The 18,932-nt window shown below is 44.3% G+C and overlaps 1 protein-coding gene across 1 annotated transcript in view; it reads right to left on the bottom strand.

Annotated features, from left to right (window-relative positions):
- LOC142920766 (gap junction gamma-1 protein-like) overlaps positions 1 to 4,277 on the bottom strand; it is a 31,269-nt gene extending 26,992 nt beyond the window's left edge. The window contains exon 1 of the mRNA XM_076062838.1: positions 4,206 to 4,277. The gene's annotated coding sequence lies outside the window, so the exon portion shown is untranslated. The remainder of the gene's footprint in view (positions 1 to 4,205) is intronic.
- Between the last annotated feature and the right edge of the window lie 14,655 nt (positions 4,278 to 18,932).

Raw genomic sequence — 18,932 nt, 5'->3', positions numbered from 1 at the left:
CCCGGCGATCGGCACCATTGTGCAGCGTGACCAAAAAAAAGCGTAGCCGCACTTGTGTTAGAGGATGTCTCACCTGTCCTCACACACTCTGGTGTTAAACCGGAGCCGGTCATGAGCACACTGGGCAGATGTGAGAAACTCTGCACTCTCTCCACAACTGAGCACTATTAATTCAGCAGTGCATAGTGACTGTGGTGGTCCGTGCTATTACTACAGCAGTGCATAGTGTGGTGGTACCTGCTTTCCCTGCAGCAGTGCATGCATACTGTGGTGTAAGCTGCTATGATTAGAGCAGGGCAAGCGACAGTGGTGGTACCTGCTATGATTAGAGTAGTACATGCTGACTCTATAGCAGTATTAATGGACTGTACAGTAGTACATGCTGACTCTATAGCATTAGATATCGACTCTACAGTAGTACATGCTGACAGTATAGCAGTATTAATGGACTGTACAGTAGTACATGCTGACTGTATAGCAGTAGATATCGACTCTACAGTATTAATAGTGATTTTATAGCAGTATTAATAGTGACTCTATAGCAGTATTAATAGTGACTCTATAGCAGTATTAATAGTGACTCTATAGCAGTATTAATAGTAACTCGATAACAGTATTAATAGTCACTCTATCGCATTATTAATAGTGACTCTATAACAGTATTAATAGTCACTCTATAGCAGTATTAATAGTCCCTCTATAGCAGTATTTATAGTGACTCTATAAGAGTATTAATAGTGACTCTATAGCAGTATCAATAGTCACTCTACAGCAGTATTAATAGTGACTCTATAGCAGTATTAATAGTGACTCTATAGCAGTATTAATAGTCACTTTATAGCAGTATTAATAGTCACTCTATAGCAGTATCAATAGTCACTCTATAGCAGTATTAATAGTGACTCTCTAGCAGTATTAATAGTGACTCTATAGCAGTATTAATAGTGACTCTATATCAGTATTAATAGTGACTCTATAACAGTATTAATAGTGACTCTATAGCAGTATTAATAGTGACTCTATAGCAGTATTAATAGTGACTCTATAGCAGTATTAAAAGTCACTCTATAGCAGTATTAATAGTCACTCTATAGCAGTATCAATAGTGACTCTATAGCAGTATTAATAGTGACTCTATAGCAGTATTAATAGTGACTCTATAACAGTATTAATAGTGACTCTATAGCAGTATTAATAGTGACTCTATAGCAGTATTAATAGTGACTCTATAACAGTATTAATAGTGACTCTATAGCAGTATTAATAGTGACTCTATAACAGTATTAATAGTGACCCTATAACAGTATTAATAGTCACTCTATAGCAGTATTAATAGTGACTCTATAACAGTATTAATAGTGACTCTATAACAGTATTAATAGTGACTCTATAGCAGTATCAATAGTCACTCTATAGCAGTATTAATAGTGACTCTATAACAGTATTAATAGTGACTCTATAACAGTATTAATAGTGACTCTATAACAGTATTAATAGTGACTATATAGCAGTATTAATAGTGACTCTATAACAGTATTAATAGTGACTCTATAACAGTATTAATAGTGACTCTATAGCAGTATTAATAGTGACTCTATAACAGTATTAATAGTGACTCTATAACAGTATTAATAGTGACTCTATAACAGTATTAATAGTGACTCTATAACAGTATTAATAGTGACTCTATAACAGTATTAATAGTGACTCTATAGCAGTATTAATAGTGACTCTATAACAGTATTAATAGTGACTCTATAACAGTATTAATAGTGACTCTATAACAGTATTAATAGTGACTCTATAACAGTATTAATAGTGACTCTATAGCAGTATTAATAGTGACTCTATAACAGTATTAATAGTCACTCTATAGCAGTATTAATAGTGACTCTATAGCAGTATTAATAGTGACTCTATAGCAGTATTAATAGTGACTCTATAGCAGTATTAATAGTCACTCTATAACAGTATTATTAGTGACTCTATAACAGTATTAATAGTGACTCTATAGCAGTATTAATAGTGACTCTATAGCAGTATTAATAGTGACTCTATATCAGTATTAATAGTGACTCTATAACAGTATTAATAGTGACTCTATAGCAGTATTAATAGTGACTCCATAGCAGTATTAATAGTGACTCTATAACAGTATTAATAGTGACTCTATAGCAGTATTAATAGTGACTCTATAACAGTATTAATAGTGACTCTATAACAGTATTAATAGTGACTCTATAACAGTATTAATAGTGACTCTATAACAGTATTAATAGTGACTCTATAGCAGTATTAATAGTGACTCTATAACCATATTAATAGTGACTCTATAACAGTATTAATAGTGACTCTATAACAGTATTAATAGTGACTCTATAGCAGTATTAATAGTGACTCTATAACAGTATTAATAGTGACTCTATAACAGTATTAATAGTGACTCTATAGCAGTATTAATAGTGACTCTATAACAGTATTAATAGTGACTCTATAACAGTATTAATAGTGACTCTATAACAGTATTAATAGTGACTCTATAGCAGTATTAATAGTGACTCTATAACAGTATTAATAGTGACTCTATAACAGTATTAATAGTGACTCTATAACAGTATTAATAGTGACTCTATAACAGTATTAATAGTGACTCTATAGCAGTATTAATAGTGACTCTATAACAGTATTAATAGTCACTCTATAACAGTATTAATAGTGACTCTATAACAGTATTAATAGTGACTCTATAACAGTATTAATAGTGACTCTATAACAGTATTAATAGTGACTCTATAACAGTATTAATAGTGACTCTATAACAGTATTAATAGTGACTCTATAGCAGTATTAATAGTGACTCTATAACAGCATTAATAGTGACTCTATAGCAGTATTAATAGTCACTCTATAACAGTATTAATAGTGACTCTATCACAGTATTAATAGTCACTCTATAGCAGTAATAATAGTGACTCTATAGCAGTATTAATAGTGACTCTATAGCAGTATTAATAGTGACTCTATAACAGCATTAATAGTGACTCTATAGCAGTATTAATAGTCACTCTATAACAGTATTAATAGTGACTCTATCACAGTATTAATAGTCACTCTATAGCAGTAATAATAGTGACTCTATAGCAGTATTAATAGTGACTCTATAACAGTATTAATAGTCACTCTATAACAGTATTAATAGTGACTATAACAGCATTAATAGTGACTCTATAACAGTATTAATAGTGACTCTATAGCAGTATTAATAGTGACTCTATAACAGTATTAATAGTGACTCTATAACAGTATTAATAGTGACTCTATAACAGTATTAATAGTGACTCTATAGCAGTATTAATAGTGACTCTATAACAGTATTAATAGTGACTCTATAACAGTATTAATGGTGACTCTATAACAGTATTAATAGTGACTCTATAACAGTATTAATAGTGACTCTATAGCAGTATTAATAGTGACTCTATAACAGTATTAATAGTCACTCTATAACAGTATTAATAGTGACTCTATAACAGTATTAATAGTGACTCTATAACAGTATTAATAGTGACTCTATAACAGTATTAATAGTGACTCTATAACAGTATTAATAGTGACTCTATAACAGTATTAATAGTGACTCTATAGCAGTATTAATAGTGACTCTATAACAGCATTAATAGTGACTCTATAGCAGTATTAATAGTCACTCTATAACAGTATTAATAGTGACTCTATCACAGTATTAATAGTCACTCTATAGCAGTAATAATAGTGACTCTATAGCAGTATTAATAGTGACTCTATAGCAGTATTAATAGTCACTCTATAACAGTATTAATAGTGACTATAACAGCATTAATAGTGACTCTATAACAGTATTAATAGTGACTCTATAACAGTATTATTAGTGACTATAGCAGTATTAATAGTGACTCTATAACAGTATTAATAGTGACTCTATAGCAGTATTAATAGTGACTCTATAACAGTATTATTAGTGACTATAGCAGTATTAATAGTGACTCTATAACAGTATTAATAGTGACTCTATAGCAGTATTAATAGTGACTCTATAACAGTATTAATAGGGACTCTATAGCAGTATTAATAGTGACTCTATAACAGTATTAATAGTGACTCTATAACAGTATTAATAGTGACTCTATAACAGTATATTTAGTGACTCTATAGCACAAAGTACTCACGTGACACAGTGACGCGATGTGGCCGTGAGGTCGACCGAACGCGCATCACGTGGCAGGGTCCGCCCCCCCCCCCACGTGACAGGGTCCGCCCCCACGTGGCAGGGTCCGCCCCCACGTGGCAGGGTCCGCCCCCACGTAGCAGGGTCCGCCCCCCCCACGTGACAGGGTCGTGTGCCCATAGGTGGTAGTGGATGTGAAAGACCCAACGCAGATCTCCGGGTTTGATCATCCATGGAGTCACTCGCCCCCCACCATAGTAATGTGGAGTTTCCACCACTGGTTCAGGGCTGTAAACAGCCCCCCCCGCCTCGCCCATACCTCCCCCCCCCCCACAAAACCAAGACCCCATTGAACCCCTCCCCCACACTGTCCACTCGCTCCAATTCCCACCTCCCCGTCCTACCAGACCCATCCTCACTACCTCCCTGTGATCCTTCCTAATGACCCCACAATCTTTTCATTAATCAGTCGCGACCCAGTCGCTAGGGTCCACGGTGTCCGCTCGCCACAAGCTACAATTTGCCCGGGGCGTCGATTCTCTCTGCATGCGTCGATGATCCGGCATCATAATTGTTCACCCGGCATAAAACATCCAGCCCGCATCTTTCTATGGCCCTGGTGGCTACTAGTCACGTGCCACCTAATTAGTACCTATTTTATCGACCACTCCCACCGAGGCATGATGATGATGATGGGCTGAGTCAACACCACCCCCTCTCCAGAGCAGGACTTGAACCTGGCCAGGCTTACGATTTTAATGACGCAGCAGAGTGGCGGCAGTCGACCTGGGCACTGAGTCACTTAGCCAGGAGCTGAACTCACCGTATCCGATACAAAGTGGAGGAGGTGCGGCGTGGGCGGTGGGGGGTGGGGGGGAAGCCGAACTTGGCCGATCCCATCTCTCAATGTAACTCGTGACCACCGAGACCCATTGTCGGGCAGGGCACTGCCAGCCCCCCCCCCACAACGTCCAGCGGGGTGGTACAGTCCGGGTGGGTCACCAAGCCCCGCCTACGCGCCGCCAGTCGCTCGCTCCGACCGCGCGCGCGGTCGGTAATTGTCGCGGGGCGCTCCACTTGGAGTTGCCACCTGTCCCGGTTTCTCTTCCTGGTAAGTTCGCGTTTGCCGACGTCCGGGGAAGTCTCGAATCCTTTCCCGGGATATTGAAAGTCCAGGGTCAGCTGTATCAGCAACAATAATAATAATCTCGACTTGAAGTTTTCGTGACTGCAGGGATCCACACTCTTAGTTTCTTTCGGTAAAGTTACGTAGTAGGTATAAGATAAAATGTTGTTTTAATTTAAATTATTTTATTACCTACTTGACTTTACCGAGATACCCATAGAGCGGCTCTCTGTTGATTGGTTGATGAACACGATTGTACTGTTCAAAATAAAACCTCAACCAAAATCTTCAAAAATTTTAACTACAGTATTCAACCAACCTTCACTTGATGTACTTGCAGTGTATAATAGTTTAAAACTTACAGGAATTGTAACTATTGATATATTGATAGATTTGAGCCGATTTCATAACTAAACATTAAATGTATCAGAGACCGAATGGTTAAACACTGTGTTTTGATCTTTTTTCCTTTGCATTCATTAACATTAAAAGGCATTAATCTTATAATTTGTTTTATGCAGTGTTTAAATTGGCCATACTATATATACTTCAAAATGTATTTGTACAAAAAAACGCCTTTGCACTGGCTGCTGTGTGCATTTAATCCACGTAAAAACAAATCAGCATTAGCCACTCATAACAGATTTGTAACTCGTACAGCAAGCGTAGTCATTACCTGGACCTTAATGAACCACATTAAACCAATCTATTTCGAGCAATATTAAATCACCGAGGGAGTACTCCCAAAGAAATTAAGATGCCTGGCAATGTCATTATTATTCTTGGTTCTTTCGGTAAAAGTCACGTAGAAGGGAAACACCTGATGATGACTGCTCGTGTTGCAGTCGAAACTTCGTGAGAATTTTATTGTTTTATATTTTTATTATTTTATTGTTTCCCTTCTACGTGCAGGTGACCTTACCGAAAGAACCAAGAATATAAATCCCTGCAGTCACGAAAGCTTTAAATCAAAATGTCATTATTGTTAAGTACTCAACTTTAACCTTTGCGAGTGGCGTGGCATAGCGCTGCCTGCGACGCCACTACTGACGCCTGCAGGCCACGGTAGAAACTTGAGAGGGGGACATCTCGGCTAAAAGTCACAGAGGGAGCCAATCGGGAAGGGCGCTCGCAGGTTCCAGAAGGAGGGCGTGGCCGGGGAGGGGCGTGGCCTCGCTGAGAGTCCAGGAGGGGCCCCTGTGTGGGACCTCGTGGCTGTTGCTGGGAAGTGGGATGATTGCCCGTCGTGCTACTCACGTCCATCGTCGTCACCATCTCGTCGTCGCCTCCGAGAGATAGACACAGGGATAGAGAAAGGGACAGACAGAGAGAGAGAGAGACACAGGGATAGAGAAAGAGACAGACAGAGAGAGAGACACAGGGATAGAGAAAGGGACAGACAGAGACACAGAGAGACACAGGGATAGAGAAAGAGACAGAGAGAGAGAGACACAGAGAGAGACACAGGGATAGAGAAAGAGAGAGAGAGAGACAGGGATAGAGAAAGGGACAGACAGAGAGAGAGAGACACAGGGATAGAGAAAGGGACAGACAGAGAGAGAGACACAGAGAGAGACACAGGGATAGAGAAAAGGACAGACAGAGAGAGACACAGAGAGAGACACAGAGATAGAGAAAGAGACATACAGAGAGAGACACAGGAATAGAGAAAGAGACAGACAGAGAGACACAGAGAGAGACACAGGGATACAGAAAGAGACAGACAGAGAGAGACACAGGGATAGAGAAAGAGACAGACAGAGAGAGACACAGGGATAGAGAAAGAGACAGACAGAGAGAGAGAGACACAGAGAGAGACACAGGGATAGAGAAAGAGACAGAGAGAGACACAGAGAGAGACACAGGGATAGAGAAAGAGACAGACAGAGAGACACAGAGAGAGAGGCAGACACAGAGAGAGACAGAGAGAGACAGAAACAGAGACTCAGCAGGCCAAGTGTTACTAAGTAGACGTCACGAGCTGGCGTGTGTAGTAGTAGTAGTACTGTGTAGTAGTAGTACTGTGTAGTAGTGCTGGGTAGTAGTACTGTGTAGTAATAGTACTGTGTAGTAGTACTGTGTAATAGCACTGTGTAGTAGTACTGTGTAGTAGTAGTACTCTGTAGTAGTAGTACTGTGTAGTAGTACTGTGTAATAGTACTGTGTAGTAGTACTGTGTAGTAGTAGTACTGTGTAGTAGTACTGTGTAATAGTACTGTGTAGTAGTACTGTGTAGTAGTAGTACTGTGTAATAGTACTGTGTAGTAGTACTGTGTAGTAATGGTACTGTGTAGTAGTAGTACTGTGTAGTAGTAGTACTGTGTAGTAGTACTGTGTAGTAGTACTGTGTAGTAATAGTACTGTGTAATAGTACTGTGTAGTAGTACTGTGTAGTAGTACTGTGTAGTAGTAATACTGTGTAGTAGTACTGTGTAGTAGTAGTACTGTGTAGTAGTACTCTGTAGTAATAGTACTGTGTAGTAGTACTGTGTAGTAGTAGTACTGTGTAGTAATAGTACTGTGTAGTAGTAGTACTGTGTAGTAGTACTGTGTAGTAGTAGTACTGTGTAGTAACAGTACTGTGTAGTAGTAGTACTGTGTAGTAGTAGTACTGTGTAGTAGTACTGTGTAGTAGTACTGTGTAGTAGTGCTGTGTAGTAATAGTACTGTGTAGTAGTAGTACTGTATAGTAGTAGTAGTACTGTTTAATAGTAGTACTGTGTAGTAGTACTGTGTAGTAGTAGTACTGTGTAGTAATAGTACTGTGTAGTAGTACTGTGTGGTAGTAGTACTGTGTAGTAGTAGTACTGTGTAGTAGTGATGTGTAGTAGTACTGTGTAGTAGTAGTACTGTGTAATAGTACTGTGTGGTAGTAGTACTGTGTAATAGTACTGTGTAGTAGTAGTACTGTGTAGTAGTACTGTGTAATAGTACTGTGTAGTAGTAGTACTGTGTAGTAGTAGTACTGTGTAGTAGTAGTACTGTGTCCTACCACTATAATGTGTAGTCTCCTGTATGAGTTTAAGGGGAGACGCAGCAAAAGTAGCAGCAGGAGATGTTTCATCTCTCTCTTTCGATGTCCCTCTCTCATCTCTCCCCATCTCACCCCCTCCCTCCCCACGGCTCTCCGTCGCTGAATCAACGCCAAGAAGGCCCCAGCGTGCTCCTCACTCCTCGCTTGGAGCTGTCCCTGGTGCGGACAGTTTATATACACGTAATATACAGTTTATATATACATAATATACAGTTCATATATACATGATATACAGTTTATGTATACACACAAAAAACAGTTTAGATTACGCATAATCATCATACATCGCCTCACGATAATTTTCATTTCACCACGTAAGGCCCCACACCCATGCTCACAAATGCCCACACTCACAGAGACCCATACTTACAAAGACCCACAGAGACCCATACCCACAGAGACGCACACTCATAGAGACCCACTGCTACCCACAGAGACCCATACCCACAGAAACCCACCTTCATAGAGACCCACTGCTACCCACAGAGACCCATGGTCACAAATGCCCACACTCATAGAGACCCACTGCTACCCACAGAGGCCCATACCCACAGAAACCCACACTCATAGAGACCCACTGCTACCCACAGAGACCCATACCCACAGAAACCCACACTCATAGAGACCCACTGCTACCCACAGAGACCCATACCCACAGAAACCCACACTCATAGAGACCCACTGCTACCCACAGAGACCCATGCTCACAAATGCCCACACTCATAGAGACCCACTGCTACCCACAGAGACCCATACCCACAGAAACCCACACTCATAGAGACCCACTGCTACCCACAGAGACCCATACCCACAGAAACCCACACTCATAGAGACCCACTGCTACCCACAGAGACCCATACCCACAGAGACGCACACTCATAGAGACCCACTGCTACCCACAGAGACCCATACCCACAGAAACCCACACTCATAGAGACCCACTGCTACCCACAGAGACCCATACCCACAGAGACCCACACTCATAGAGACCCACTGCGACCCACAGAGACTCATACCCACAGAAACCCACACTCATAGAGACCCACTGCTACCCACAGAGACCCATACCCACAGAAACCCACACTCATAGAGACCCACTGCTACCCACAGAGACCCATACCCACAGAAACCCACACTCATAGAGACCCACTGCTACCCACAGAGACCCATGGTCACAAATGCCCACACTCATAGAGACCCACTGCTACCCACAGAGGCCCATACCCACAGAAACCCACACTCATAGAGACCCACTGCTACCCACAGAGACCCATACCCACAGAAACCCACACTCATAGAGACCCACTGCTACCCACAGAGACCCATACCCACAGAAACCCACACTCATAGAGACCCACTGCTACCCACAGAGACCCATGCTCACAAATGCCCACACTCATAGAGACCCACTGCTACCCACAGAGACCCATACCCACAGAAACCCACACTCATAGAGACCCACTGCTACCCACAGAGACCCATACCCACAGAAACCCACACTCATAGAGACCCACTGCTACCCACAGAGACCCATACCCACAGAGACGCACACTCATAGAGACCCACTGCTACCCACAGAGACCCATACCCACAGAAACCCACACTCATAGAGACCCACTGCTACCCACAGAGACCCATACCCACAGAGACCCACACTCATAGAGACCCACTGCGACCCACAGAGACTCATACCCACAGAAACCCACACTCATAGAGACCCACTGCTACCCACAGAGACCCATACCCACAGAAACCCACACTCATAGAGACCCACTGCTACCCACAGAGACCCATACCCACAGAAACCCACACTCATAGAGACCCACTGCTACCCACAGAGACCCATACCCACAGAAACCCACACTCATAGAGACCCACTGCAACCCACAGAGACCCATTCCCACAGAAACCCACACTCATAGAGACCCACTGCTACCCACAGAGACTCATACCCACAGAAACCCACACTCATAGAGACCCACTGCTACCCACAGAGACCCATACCCACAGAAACCCACACTCATAGAGACCCACTGCTACCCACAGAGACCCATACCCACAGAAACCCACACTCATAGAGACCCACTGCTACCCAGAGACCCATACCCACAGAAACCCACACTCATAGAGACCCACTGCTACCCACAGAGACCCATACCCACAGAAACCCACACTCATAGAGACCCACTGCTACCCACAGAGACCCATGCTCACAAATGTCCACACTCATAGAGACCCACTGCTACCCACAGAGACCCATATCCACAGAAACCCACACTCATAGACACCCACTGCTACCCACAGAGACCCATACCCACAGAAACCCACACTCATAGACACCCACTGCTACCCACAGAGACCCATACCCACAGAAACCCACACTCATAAAGACCCACTGCTACCCACAGAGACCCATTCCCACAGAAACCCACACTCATAGAGACCCATTACTACCCACAGAGACCCATATCCACAGAAACCCACACTCATAGAGACCCATTACTACCCACAGAGACCCATACCCACAGAAACCCACACTCATAGAGACCCACTGCTACCCACAGAGACTCATTCCCACAGAAACTCACACTCATAGAGACCAGGGACGTGCGGTCAGGGGAGGCAAGGGAGGCAGAGCCTCACCTGTGATACTTCAATGAAAACAGCTGTTACGAAAAGTAAAAATAAAGAATAATCCAATAAAATAAATATTAAGATTTTTCCACTGATGTGTGTTATGAATGTAATTTCTGTACGATTCCAATCATTTTTAGAGTCAAAATCGCCAAATTTGCGGAGCTCCGCTGCAAATACAGGAAGAGACGAGTGGTGAGGCAGCGACGAGCTCAGCCTCCCCTCTGATTGCGCAACCCCTCAGTAACTGGATGGAGCGTGGGCAAAAAGCGCGTGCTTGTTACTATCTCAGTATGTCACCAATGTAATGTTTGTAGACCCCTTCATTTCATGTCCTCGCCTTCCATACTCCAGGTAACTTATTTCACGTGTGTGTATAAAGATATGTAGGGCCGCTGGTCTCGTCGTGAAACTGCAATGAAAAAGCACCAGGGGAGGCAGCTCTCACATCTGCCTCACTGAGGGGGACGTGTCTAACACGCCCCCTCAGTGAGGCCACGCCCACATCAGTGAGGCCACGCCCCCCTCAGTGTGTGAATCTGGCTCTGACACCAGCCAGTGCCTCCCCCAGCCATTGACCTCACCGCACGTCACTGATAGAGACCCACGGAGAGCCACAGAAACCAGCACACTCACAGAGACCTACAGAGACCCACGCAGAGGTGACGGTGTTGGAGGCGATGACGGCCGCGATGGTTGCTGTGACGGCACAGGAGGGGCCGAGCAAGAATCCGACCGGTGACAACCGCCGGCCATGGAGAGGGGCCGAGGTCGAGGAGGAGAAGTCAACCGCGGGAGGATCTCCGACATCTCGGACAGGCTAAGGCAGCTGATTGACGCCGACAGGGGGCAGCAGCGGCCTCCGGACAGGGAGGGCCGGGGGCGGGGGGTCAGCAGCAGGGCCGGAGGCGACAGGGAGTCGAGGAGGGACTCACGGGTGAGGCAGAGGGAGGCGGTGGAGCAGGCGAGGGTTGCGATGGAGCGCGAGGTGTTCTTGAGGGAGCAGTTCTCGCGGCATCGGAGTTCTGTCGAGAGGCGACGGGAGCTACAGGAGCTCGCCAGCCGGGGGCAGAACGTCCACTTCAACCCGACGGAGGAGGCGTGGAGACACGCCGGGGGGGGCACGGCGGGGCGCGGGGGGAGAGGTGGAGGGAGCAGAGTTGGGGGAGGGGGGGTTATAGAGGAGGCGGAGGGAGGAGGGGTGGGTGGAGCGGGGGGAGGGGTGGAGAGAGGGGGAGGAGGAGGGAGGGCGGAGGGAGGGGGTGCAGGGGGGGGCGGGGAGAGGGGTCGGAGGGGGCGTGAGTGGATGGAGCGACTGCGACAGGCAATGACGCTGAGATGGAACCCGTATCATCAGTTCGGGAGGGGGGGGTCAGGAGGGACGAGCAGTGGGTGAGGGAGATAGGGAGGGAAGAGAGGGGTGGGAGGGAGGGGAGGGGTGGAAGGAAGGGAGGGGAGGAGGGAGGGGAGAGAGGGGTGGGAGGGAAGGGGGGAGGGAGGAAGGGGAGGATGGAGGGGGGTGTGTGCGGCCTGCTCCAAGCGTCTCAGCATCGCACCGTGCGGGGGTGGTGAGTGGTGTCAAAATGCCTCCAAGGGACCCCAGGTCTCCACGTGGAATCCTGGGGAGGTTTCCGTCGTTTTGCGTTCGGGCCTCGGACGTGGAGTTGTTGTAGACATGTTGGGCTGAGTCAGCCCCCAACCAGGGATTGAACTGGTGTCCTTCCTCGTTCGATGGTTATCGTTTGTTTGTGGACGTTAATTATTTTGACATTAGGTTTAAAGTTACCTTTGCCGAATGCCACAATTGACACTGGGCGTGCGTTCATTAAAAGCGGTTCGAAATGTGTGGAGGATCGAACTGAATTACCTTATACAGGCTGTGTTTATCTATAGTGGGTATTACATCTGGGTGAAAGGATCCACCAGGGAAGCCTCTGAAACGTTCCCGAAGGTTCCAAGAGGGGCGTGGCCAGAGGCGGGGCTTAGCCTCCGCGGAGCGTTTATAAGCCGGGGGCACAGCAACGTTAGGGGTCGGTGTTGAAGATCGAGAGGAGCTCCCCATCGCTGCTGCTGCCCCGCCATCTCCGCCGGCCACGTGGCGGCGAGACCTCCAGCCGCTCAGCCGCTCCCCAGCGCGCCGTCAGCCGGCGGCGTGCTGGTGAGCGGGGTGAGCGCGGGTGGATATCCGCAGAGAGAGAGAGAGATAGAGGAACAAGTCTGTGCCGAATATTTATTAATAAACAAACTTCAAGTCTTTACCGTGTCGGAGCCAGTCATTACATGATTATAAAAATTGTGTGCAGTGCAAGGGGCATGTCCCCGCAGCTGTATGAAATACACTACACTACACACTACTACACTATACACTACACTATACACTACACTATACACTACACTACTCTACACTACACTATACACTACACACTAGTGCTGTGCTAGTACACTATACACTACACTATACACTACACTACACACGAGTGCTGTGCTAGTACACTACACTATACACTACACTACACGCTAGTGCTGTGCTAGTACACTACACGATACATTACTCTACACTACACTATACACTACACTATACACTACACACTAGTGCTGTGCTAGTACACTACACTATACATTACACTACTCTACACTACACACTAGTGCTGTGCTAGTACACTACACTATACACTACACACTACACTACACACTAGTGCTGTGCTAGTACACTACACTATACACTACACTACACACTAGTGCTGTGCTAGTACACTACACTATACACTACACTACACACTAGTGCTGTGCTAGTACACTACACTATACACTAAACTACTCTACACTATACTATACACTACACTACACACTAGTGCTGTGCTATTACACTACACTATAAACTACTATACACTACACTACACACTAGTGCTGTGCTAGTACACTACACTATACACTAAACTACTCTACACTACACTATACACTACACTAGTGCTGTGCTAGTACACTACACTATATACTACACTATACACTACACACTAGTGCTGTGCTAGTACACTGCACTATACACTACACTATACACTATTATACACTACACTACTATACACTACACTATACATTACACTATACACTACTCTACACTACACATGCTGTGCTAGTACACTACACTATACTCTACACTATACACTACACTATACACTGCACTATACACTACACTACTCTACACTACAGACTAGTGCTCTGTTAGTACACTACACTATACACTAAACTATACATTACACTATACACTACACTACACACTAGTGCTGTGCTAGTACACTACACTATACACTACACTACTCTACACTACCCTATACACTACGCTATACACTACACTACACACTAGTGCTGTGCTAGTACACTACACTATACACTACACAGTATACTACACTATACACTACACTAGTGCTGTGCTAGTACACTACACTATACACTACACAATACGCTACACTACACACTAGTGCTGTGCGAGTACACTACACTATACACTACACTACACACTAGTGCTGTGCTAGTACACTACACTATACACTACACTATACACTACACAATACACTACACTACACGCTAGTGCTGTGCTAGTACACTACACTATACACTACACAGTACACTACACTACACACTAGTGCTGTGCTAGTACACTAAACACTACACTGCACACTAGTGCTGTGCTAGTACAATATACTATACACTACACTATACACTACACTACACACTAGTGCTGTGCTAGTACACTATACACTACACTATACACTACACTACACACGAGTGCTGTGCTAGTACACTACACTATACACTACACTACACGCTAGTGCTGTGCTAGTACACTACACGATACATTACTCTACACTACACTATACACTACACTATACACTACACACTAGTGCTGTGCTAGTACACTACACTATACATTACACTACTCTACACTACACACTAGTGCTGTGCTAGTACACTACACTATACACTACACACTACACTACACACTAGTGCTGTGCTAGTACACTACACTATACACTACACTACACACTAGTGCTGTGCTAGTACACTACACTATACACTACACTACACACTAGTGCTGTGCTAGTACACTACACTATACACTAAACTACTCTACACTATACTATACACTACACTACACACTAGTGCTGTGCTATTACACTACACTATAAACTACTATACACTACACTACACACTAGTGCTGTGCTAGTACACTACACTATACACTAAACTACTCTACACTACACTATACACTACACTAGTGCTGTGCTAGTACACTACACTATATACTACACTATACACTACACACTAGTGCTGTGCTAGTACACTGCACTATACACTACACTATACACTATTATACACTACACTACTATACACTACACTATACACTACACTATACACTACTCTACACTACACATGCTGTGCTAGTACACTACACTATACTCTACACTATACACTACACTATACACTGCACTATACACTACACTACTCTACACTACAGACTAGTGCTGTGCTAGTACACTACACTATACACTACACACTAGTGCTCTGTTAGTACACTACACTATACACTAAACTATACATTACACTATACACTACACTACACACTAGTGCTGTGCTAGTACACTACACTATACACTACACAGTACACTACACTATACACTACGCTAGTGCTGTGCTAGTACACTACACTATACACTACACAATACACTACACTACACACTAGTGCTGTGCGAGTACACTACACTATACACTACACTACACACTAGTGCTGTGCTAGTACACTACACTATACACTACACTATACACTACACAATACACTACACTACACGCTAGTGCTGTGCTAGTACACTACACTATACACTACACAGTACACTACACTACACACTAGTGCTGTGCTAGTACACTAAACACTACACTGCACACTAGTGCTGTGCTAGTACAATATACTATACACTACACTATACACTACATTACACACTAGTGCTGTGCTAGAACACTACACTATACACTACACTACACACTAGTGCTATGCTAGTACACTACACTAAACTACTCTACACTACACTATGCACTACTATACACTACACTATACACTACACTACACACTAGTGCTGTGCTAGTACACTACACTATACACTACACTATACACTAGTGCTGTGCTAGTACCATAAACTATACACTACTATACACTACACTATACACTACACGCTAGTGCTGTGCTAGTACACTACTATATACACTACACTATACACTACTATATACTACACTATACACTACTATATACACTACACTATACACTACACTATACACTCGTGCTGTGCTAGTGACGAATTGGCACGTTCTGTTTACGTGACAACCCTTACTAGTTGGCTGTGTCGGGTGGTGGCGGGTTTTAACGACACAACATTTATATATTTATGCGATGAAACCCAAAAACTTCTATTATCGATTCACTACGTTATACACAACATATTTGCGCTCATAAGTCGCTTGCCTACTCGGTGTTTCGTATCGAATCTCATCTCAAACAATCGAAGGGTGCCCCTAAGTGGCAGCTGCCCCTGTGTGGCACAAGGTGGCCCTACACCAGCCTGCACGTGGGCATGAGTATGTCGGTAAGGAGGCGATCATTGACGCGTCATCTCCCTTGTGGAGATTCTGGATAATGTTACTGGAATTACCACAATTTTGACCGTGACACCAACACGCAATATGACCTGTGCGTTTTGAGTGACACAATACTATGTTTGACATCCGCTGTTAAGCAGACTGCGCATATTGTGGTGAATGTTACTGGGGTGGGCAGGTGTGCCTGTCGGGTTTGAACCTTAAACCTCTGCAACAAATTTGAGAATGCGCTACCATATTCCTGGTTCTTTCGGTAAAGTCACGTAGGTAGAAAACAAAAAATAAACAGAATTAAAGATACAAATAATAAATTAACATTTTAATAAAATTCGTAACAAGTAAAAATAATAAATTGAAAATAATAAATTGATGAAAAGATGCCATGGGTCGACTGACTGAGATGACTGGCCAATGCACCACCTGTGCCTCCCACTACACACACACAGTGTACACACACACAGTGTACACACACACAGTGTACACACACACAGTGTACACACACACAGTGTATACACACACAGTGTACACACACAGTGTACACACACACACAGTGTACACACACACAGAGTGGACACACACAGAGTGGACACACACAGAGTGGACACACACACAGTGTACACACAGACACAGTGTATACACACACAGTGTACACAGAGTGGACACACACACAGTATACACACACACAGTGTACACACACAGAGTGTACACACACACAGTGTACACACACACAGACTGTTGGGGCAAGTGCTGTTAGCGAGCACCTAACACAAAGACAAAGATCTCCCGTGTAGCCTTGAACAGAATGTTGGGGCAAGTGCTGTTAGCACCCAACACAAAGACAAAGATCCCCCGTATAACCTGAGCAGACTGTTAGGGCAAGTGCTGTTAGTGAGCACCTAACACAGACCAAGATCCCCCGTGTAGCCTGAACAGAATGTTGGGGCAAGTGCTGTTAGCACCCAACACAAAGACAAAGATCCCCCGTGTAGCCTTGAACAGACTGTGAATAAAAAAATATTTAAAATATCACGAAGTCGTGATTTTTTTTATATATCACGAAGTCGTTTCACATATAAGCAAGGACAAAGGATCATGCAACTTAGTCTTGCAGAGGAGAGGGGTGATGTGTTGCTAGGTGCTGACCGACAGCGTCGCTGAAAGTTTCATTCTACATTTACCCTGATAGTTTAAGTCGCTTTGCAGAGTCAAGGATTTCGATGAGCGATAAGAGATGCGAGAAGCTAAGAGCTGCGCGAATACAATTGATGAGTTCTGAGAGTGAGTGAGGAGCTGCGAGCAGAATCGTGCGCCGCCCGGAGAGAAAGACAAAGGCGGTCGGGCGTGGTGCTGGCCACCCACCCCCTCGTGTGCCGTGCCGGTCTTCATAGGTGCTGCTCGCTAACAGCACTTGCCCCTACAGTCTGTTAAGGCTACACGGGGGATCTTTTGTCTTTTGTGTGTGTGACTGCCGCGCGCCAAAGCACTTGCTCGGATGATGCCAAAAACAAACACCCCACTCACCCACCCAACCAGCCGTGTATATATGTGTGTGTATATGTGTGTGTGTATACAGTGAGGGAAAAAAGTATTTGATGCCCTGCTGATTTTGTAGGTTTGCCCACTGACAAAGAAATGATCAGTCCATAATTTTAATGGTAGGTTTATTTGAACAGTGAGAGACAGAACCAAGTTCACTTTGTTGCGAGGAGTCTGCTTCAATACGCGCCTCCGAGAAAGCACACGCGCCCAAAGGCCAACGTGGGCTCCTCCACCACCACCACCAAACTATTTGATTTTGAAAACATTGTGAAGTTTGGGGAAGGCGTGTTTAACGCATCTTGAGTCGCGTCGTATTTCAGTGACGGAAGTTATTTTTGACCGATACGGGTCAAGGAATTCTAGATTTGAAGCTTTCGTGACTGCAAGGATCCATACTCTTTGGTTCTATTCGGTAAAGCCACGTAGGTCAAAAAATAAAACAACAAAAATCACGACGTTTCGACCACAACACCACAAGCGGCCTTCATCAGGTGAAGGGACCTTTAAGCTTAAAGGTCCGCGGTCTGAGCGTGGCTGTTCCACTCCAGCGCTGTCCTCGAGACAGCCTGATCCCTTCACCTGATGAAGGCCGCTTGTATCATGGCCGAAACGTCGTGATTTTTGTTGTTTTATTTTTTTACCTACGTGGTGACTTTACCGAATAGAACCAAAGAGTACGGGGGTCAAGGGGCCATCGGGTCCCCCCCGTACGCCGCACGCTCGATGCCACGGCTCCCCATGGTGGCTCGCGG

The sequence above is a fragment of the Petromyzon marinus genome, unplaced genomic scaffold (genome assembly GCF_048934315.1).
Source record: "Petromyzon marinus isolate PM22_M1 ecotype Great Lakes invasive population unplaced genomic scaffold, UKy_Petmar_22M1.pri1.0 PM_G_Scaffold_75, whole genome shotgun sequence".
NCBI classification, from domain to species: domain Eukaryota; kingdom Metazoa; phylum Chordata; class Hyperoartia; order Petromyzontiformes; family Petromyzontidae; genus Petromyzon; species Petromyzon marinus.
This window is presented reverse-complemented; position numbering and strand designations above follow the sequence as displayed.